Genomic DNA, 7,662 nt, shown 5'->3' with positions numbered 1-7,662 from the left:
CAGATAGGTGAAATGTACTGTGGCAGATGGTCTTGTCAGCTTCTGTTTGGAGGATAGGTTAAAGAAAGACATGACCCAGGACCTTTTAGCTGAACTGATAGGTAAATAGGTAAGGTTACAGTGTCTGTTTGTAGTTTGTGCCTTCCATGGTTATCTGGAGAGAAAAATAAAGCCAGCCCTGTGTATTTAGAGGTGGCCTTATTTCACATTTCTCTGGGCAATGCATGTGGTTTAGTTGGTGTTTCTACTATGTCCCCTGAAATGGGGAGCAGCCCTGCAGCTGTCCCATCTCTGTGGTGGCAGGACTTGCTCAGAAGCTGCTTTACCCGTTGCTAAATAAAATAACCTCTGGATTGATCATTTGGGTAACACTGAGCAACTGCCTCCGCAGAACCGTGGTAAAGTGCAAGAAATACAGCTCTTTGTCTCCCTCCAATGGCTACTTAATGTCAGAGCGTACTGCTGGGGGTCACATCCCCGCTCCTTTTCCGCCATGGGCAAACCTTCCAGTGATTGCTCTTACTAGCCTCTAAATCTGCTCGCTAAATACTTAGGTCAACAGCTTTGGAGTTTTAACTTTGGAACCAATCCGGGAAAAGATGGATTTTTGTGCTCTAATGCTTTAGGATAGGGTGTTTAGTTGTCTGAGCTGAGACATGGGGTAACACAGAGGGTTCCAGCCACCCTCTCTGAACTATAGTCACACCACATAAGGCTTCTCCTCATTCATAAACTCATCTGGAAAAAACAAGCTGGTGAATACAGCAGGGACATATAGAATCATGGAATCCTTTAGGTTGGAAAAGACCTTTAAGATCATAAATTCCAACCATAAACCTTACACTGTCAAGTCCACCACTAAACTCATGTCCCTAAAGGCAACATCTGTATGTCTTTTAAATACCTCCAGGGATGGTGACTCTACCACTTCCCTGGGCAGCCTGTTCAATGCTTGATAACTCTTTTGGTGAAGAAATTTTTTCCTACTATGCAACCTAAATCTCTCCTGGTGCAGCTTGAAGCTATTTCCTCTTGTCCTATTGCTTGGTTACCTGGAAGAAGACCAACAACCACCTCACTACAGCTGCCTTTCAGGTAGTTATAGGGAGTGGTAAGGTCTTCCCTGAGCCTTCTTTTCCTCACACTAAACACCCCCTTCAGTGCTCCTCATAGCACTTGTGCTCTAGAAACCTTTATCAGCTTTGTTGCCTTTCATTGGAAAGAAGCATGTATGATTTGCAATGTTCAGTAGCAACAAGCAGCTGCTTTTAGCTCTATTCAGAAAGATATTCAACAGTACTGCTCTCCTCTGTGTCCCACTGTGGCATTAGGGCCATCCTTCAGCATGCTGGCTTGTCACTGCTGACACCTGCAGCAGCTCTGGGCTTTGGGGTGATTTGGTGATCTGTCTCCTGACCTTTGTGAGTGTGCGATCTGCGATGATCAGAGCCTGCAGAAATATAGCCATAGGCAGAAAGAGGGGTTTGCTGCAGCTCTGGCTGTTCTGCATTACAGATGGGCAGACTGTGAATCAAGGCAAATGCAGATGGCACTACAAAAGCAACAGAATGTTGTGGGGATCAAGGGGCTATACTCTGCCTTGGTTTCTGACTTATGACAGTGGGCCACGGCTAAGGTCAAAATACTGTCCACATAGTCAGGAACACAAGTATCAAAAGACATTTCCTAAAGATAGATTCAGAAAGAAAATTTTGAAAGATAAGAAGCTTTGCCTAGAGATAGCTGCCTTGATGGGAGAAGAGAGCAGTGCTTTGCTAAGAGAAGTACTTACAGCAAACATTTATTTTTACTGCACCACTGGCAAAGGACACTAAAGAGTTATTGTGGCTTATTAGTTGATTTCTCTCGTGCTTATGACGTCCAGATTTACTTATTCCTACCACCCTGTTCTAAGCACAGGCTGCTTTAATGGATCACTGTGACCACCAAATTTTTGTCCTAACCTATCATTACAGGGTTAGATGTTACTACCAACAACTGGCCGTCACAAGTTGAGTTCTTCATGATTTCTGTGTGGTTGGTAAAGGCATTGCTATTTATTTTCCTCTGAAAGGAAGTGGAAAACCTTGATGATCTTTTTCAGTGAACAGCAGAACCATTAATACACCCTGGTAAAATGGTTTATACTGAGTTATTCTGAGATGAAGCAAATCTTATTTCAACCACACCTTATTTCAGATCTCTCTACAAAGCCCTGTGATCAAAAAACCTGTTTCCATTCACCAGCTGGAATAACACCACTGCATTGTTCCAAGGTTGCTAAATCATGGGTCAGTTGTTGACATACCCAAAATGAGATATAGGAAAGCTATTATAGCCAAAGCTCAGTGTCCAACACTGCAGTTCTGAGTGCAGAACTTATGACTTCAACGGAAGATAATCTGCCTCTGTTCCTAGTGCTAGCTAAAATGGCAATCATCTTATGGTAGTGATTCATTTCCAAAAAGAAGTGATAGAGACTTTATTCCCATTGGAAAATGCTAATTTGTTATATGCAAAACACTTCATTGAAACATGCTAACTCTAAGTTCAGAACTTGAGAAGTTTCGAAAGCTGACAGAAAATGTGAAAATGAGGACAAAATGTTCCATTTATTTGCTTCATTTAAAGGAGAATTATTTGATCTTTGATTCTATGACTCATTCCTTTTGATTTCTATTTATTTATCCATTAACACAACAATATAAATCAAGTCTGGCTGAAAAGTTTGACCCATGTCAAAAAGAATATCTCCTACCTTTAAATTTTTCCATCATAGTATAAGCGGTGAGAATTTTTCTAGCTTTTGGTTTCGTAATCTCAAAACTTTAAGATTTACCCTCAATTAATTAAAAAAAAAAAACAAACAAAACAACAAAAACCAAAAAACATTCAGTGTTTCCCAGGACTTGGATCTGAAATGGGTGCTTGCTGCAGAGGTGGATATTTTGTTCCCCTTTTAAACAAACTTCAGGACAGAGTAATCTTTTAGGGTTTTTATCTTCTGCACATCCACGTTAGTCTTCCTAGCAGCCCAGTGTCTGAAGCAGTAAGGAAAATGAATATATTCTTTCACGTAGTTAACCATCTGTATGTAGTAGAGAGAATGGCAGTTATCCAGAGGACAATGTTGCATAGCATTTATTTTAAAATAAGAAGTTCATCTCTTGCTTTACAAGATTAAAAAATCTCTCAATCCTACAGAAATTAACCCTTTCATCCGTGGGATACTTACTAGAAAAGTAATTTCAGCAGGGTTGAAAGTCTTGTTTTGGTTGTCGTGGCATTGGTGATTTTATACTTGCTCGGAGAAGGAACCTTTTGTCAAGAGCCAGGTTTGAGACTGGCAGTTAAGAGGTATTTTCAGACAGGTAAGAGAAGCCAGGCTAAAGAAACAGGAAAGCAAGGCTCTTTTCAAGCAATAACTAATTATTATTAACACTCAGAGCATCCCAGATGGGAGGGTTGCATGATGCTCTGCAGACACAAAGACACATTTGCAGCTATTATCTTGTTCCCAAGTGACTGGAACAGAAAAACGGCGTTTTCTGTTTGTGGCAGCACTTTTCAAGAACAGCAGCAGGGCAGCGCCACAGGTCATAAAGCGCTTTGCAAACACTAAATTGCAAAATATGCAAGTGCAGACAGTGTTTTGTCACAGCTTTCTTGGAGCACAAATTAGGGAGTCAGCAAGCCCATGCCTAATCTGTAACTATGTACTACAGCTCATTAAAGCAATTCAGTGAAGTTAGACTTGTTGTTTCTGAGTGACAGGGTTCCAGCAGAAGAACTATGGAAGGCCTTTTTTTAGCCATTAAAACAAGAGGACCAACGATTGGCATAGAATTGCACTGAAGCCAAGGCGTAGGAACACATTTGCCTGTGGCTGTGGCAGGTTGCCCACATGAACTATTGTAATTCTCCCTGTACAGGATCAAGAGTGTTCAGGAAGACACAGCTGTTGGTGCAAAGTAGTCAGTCTGCAAAACTGTTTGAAAATAAAATGACTTGATTAAAGGACTTCGATAGAAGTGTGATCTTCCAGGCAGTTAAAGAAGACTGAGCTATGTGGACAGGGATAGACCTAGGAGGAATATAGGATCATGGAGGTAGCTGTCTTGAGACAAGCAAGGCTGTCCTAAAAGAGCACTATTGAATCCATGGTCAACGGCTGCCACATGGCTAAGCCAGGCACAGGATGCAAAGTCTTCTCCTGTGTTAAAATCCAATGCTTTAGTCCCTAGACCACACTTCTAGACCAGAAGGCATGTTATGTCTAGCTCAGATGTCTAAATCCATTTTGAAATTCAGAAAATGCCTAAATTACATCTCTTGCCCATAAGCAACATGTGCTCATTTAAAACATTAATCCAAGTATTTACAGTCTTATTTCCTGAAGACTAGGTAAAGATGCAGGGCAAAAGTGACACAATGTGTTGGGGCACACTTTAAACAGGATAATTTCTTGACTAGTTTTGTCTGAAAGCTGATTTCTGAATTCAGACTACTGTCCCAAACACATGATCAGTATTTAATGTCTGACAATCTGGGTGGTATGTAAAAAAACATCATAATTCAGAACTCAAAAGGAAACTCAGGAAGTCTATGGTATGATGATGAGTATCGGCTAAAGAGCTCTATATATCATATCTCTTTTTTGCTTCATCTTCTTCCTCTGAAAAGAAAAGTCATTTTGTAACTGATCTACTTTATAAAGAGCTCAAGAACTGAAAATGATTATAAATACATAAAAATACCCCTATCTTTGGCCAAAAAAAGAAATAATTGAAGAGTTGGGCCTGTAGGTATTGTTCCAACTAGCAATTTGCATCTCATTATCTTCTAGAATATTAACTTTTATCATACCACACATTCTCCTTACACTGTTTCCTTTTATACTTAGGTTGACTGTAATACAATATCACAGGAAAATCTGTCTCCTTTGGTTCAATTTAATTACTCAGTAGTTCAGGGATTTTGATAAATTGATACTTCACCCCCATCATCTTTGGACTTGAAGAAGATGGAAGAAAGAAAGATTGGATTTTGTCCTTAATGTTTTGCTTTCAAATGAGGGAGAGAAGTGTATTTATTTTGCTTCTGTTATGTGTGGTCCTGCTAAGGCAAACCATAAATGGCTATGCTACTGATGTTTGGGCTCACATAGAGACTTTACTTCTGAAAGGGTCAATTCTCCTTAAAATGAAACATGATATCATGTTTGGAGGAAAAGGACATAGGTTCTCATTCTGACCTCCTTGGATAGTTTTGCATGTTCACAGTTATCCATGGTACATGGATTGTGTTTCAGTATTGCTGGGTTATTTTCCTTTCACAGGTTTGCCCTCCATCAGTTATGGAACATGCTGTTCACTGGAGTACCAAGACAAGAAGTGACCACTCTGTCCTCCTCCTGGAAGGAGCATTTTAAGCCCATGGCCAGCAGCAAAAAAATGTTGATGTGATTTTTAAACGGATCAGCCTTGTACCTTTGCAGGGAACTCTGTCAAATCTAGGCTATTGCTTATGGATTCAGTTTAGCAAAGCTGAAGGTGTTGAGGGTGGACTTTTAGACTCATTGATAATTTGAGCTTCCTAAAATTTGGGCTTTTTTCTTAAAAGAAAAGGTCAAAATCCCACTTTCTTACTCTTAAGGACCAGATTCATTTGCTGGAGATCAGAATAGCTCAGCTGATTCAGAGTAAGATTACCATTTTAGCAGATTGTCTTCAGGCTTCTTCAAAAGTGTTGGGTTTGTTTTTTTTTTATCAACACGTCCCATCTCTCCTGTCTCTTTTTTTTTTTTATAAGTCTTTCATTTGGCTTGACAATTTAAAATGCTGCAGGCATCACAATTAGCATGATACTAATATATAAAGAGTTTTGATATTAGTAAGCCTCCTGGCCACCTGAGGTGTCTTTTGCTGCTCCTTTTTTACCTTTTCAAATGCATGCATACACACGTGCAAACACACAGGAGTGGAAGGTGGTTATCTGTACAGTGAAAAATTGTTTCATCAAACGATTATTTTTTCTCCTGGAAAATGTATTTTATATGCTAATAACACTTCAAATGCTTACTATTATTCCCCCTTTTTTCCTCTGGATTATCAGAGAGAGAGTCAGCAATTAATCAGAATGGAGGACAAATTGGCTGTTTTCCCTATTATATTGTCTCTGAATCTTTAAAAAAAAATAATTAATAGATTGGGCTAAAGAGAGTGGTTTGGGGCAGGGTTGCTTTGTTTTGTGCTGGCTTGTGGGTTTTTCCACAAAACGAACAGTCTCTGCACATACTTTTATAGATGTAATATGTCAGAGGTGCGCAGCCCAGTCCTTTATTGCTGCTGATTAATTTGACACCAAGAATTAATGCCTTGTAAATGACAGTAATGCTTTCAGGAGATGCTAAAAAGTCTTTATGTGCATTAATGAGCTAACCAGAGCCCTTCAACAGCCTCTGATAGAAAAACAATCATTATCACAGCTGGATGAACTACGGCATAGACAAACTGAGTTGTCACTGTCACACCCAGAGACAGCAGAAAGTCTGGGACTGCAGCTCCCAACACATGCTGATTTATCCACCCTGTGTGTTAGCCACTGCATCACTCAATAGCCCCATCTACCACACGTTCAACTTCCCATTTTCAGACCCCTCAATATTTTCTAACAGAACAGTGATTCCAGCAGAGCAGATTTCACTTTAATAATTTCTTGGTTAGTTTTTGTTTATTCCATTTGCAAAACAAATTTAGTGCCAACAGACAAAATGAAGGATCCCTCTGCCAGTTAGATGACATATAGCCTTCTGCTCCAGAGAAGGCCTTAGAGACAAAAAATTGTTTGTCTTTGAAATGGACCGTGGTAGTAGACTTCAGAAATCCCCTATGTTTAGTTGCAGTTTGCAGTAATATCACTGCTGGGATAGCTCATTCCTTCTCTCCAGACAGGAATGTAGGGTACTGCTTTCATGGCATCTATGATAAATGAGTGTGTACAAATTCCCAAATTCTATTCAGAATGGTATTTTCAAATGCAAGGTTTCCTCTTAAAAAGCTAGGCAGTTCATTTTGTCATCTCTGCTTCAACAGAAGCAGAAAACTCATTTCTGTGTTTGCAGGAATTTGGTTTAAAACAAAAAAAAACCCATCACATTCTCCTTACAAAAGAGGCATTCTGTTAAACCTGAATGTTAAAATGAAACCCAAAGTTAATTCAGGAATGTCTATGATTTCTTTCTATTGTTTATTTTTACTACAACAGTTATATGAAAATTGGAGGCACCTCTTAGCGTATATTAATAGGGAGAGAACTAATGACATCATGAGGTCTTTAGGGAAAAATTCACACCTGGGAAAGAGAACAGACATCACTGAACCAAACTGCTGTAGATTTCAAGCAAACTCTGTTTGTGACACCCCAGCTTCTCAATGAGATCTCAAAATGACATAAATTTCCACTGACGTTGGTGATGATACCAATAAACTGAGATGTATCTTAGTCTTTGAAATTTTACTTGCAACAATAATGTGTCCAACCTCTGATTGATAAAGAAGAGCTGCAATGGTCATTTCTGCAAAGTCTTCAGTCAGTATATAAGTAGTATCTGATTTTCTATATCTATATAGATAGTCTATCTATAAGTAGTATCTATTTTCT

This window comes from Pezoporus flaviventris, unplaced genomic scaffold (assembly GCF_033815535.1).
Source record: "Pezoporus flaviventris isolate CSIRO_AGI_PZ_B2104156 unplaced genomic scaffold, CSIRO_AGI_Pfla_v1 ptg000029l, whole genome shotgun sequence".
NCBI lineage: Eukaryota > Metazoa > Chordata > Aves > Psittaciformes > Psittacidae > Pezoporus > Pezoporus flaviventris.
Note: the sequence above shows the minus strand (reverse complement) of the source record.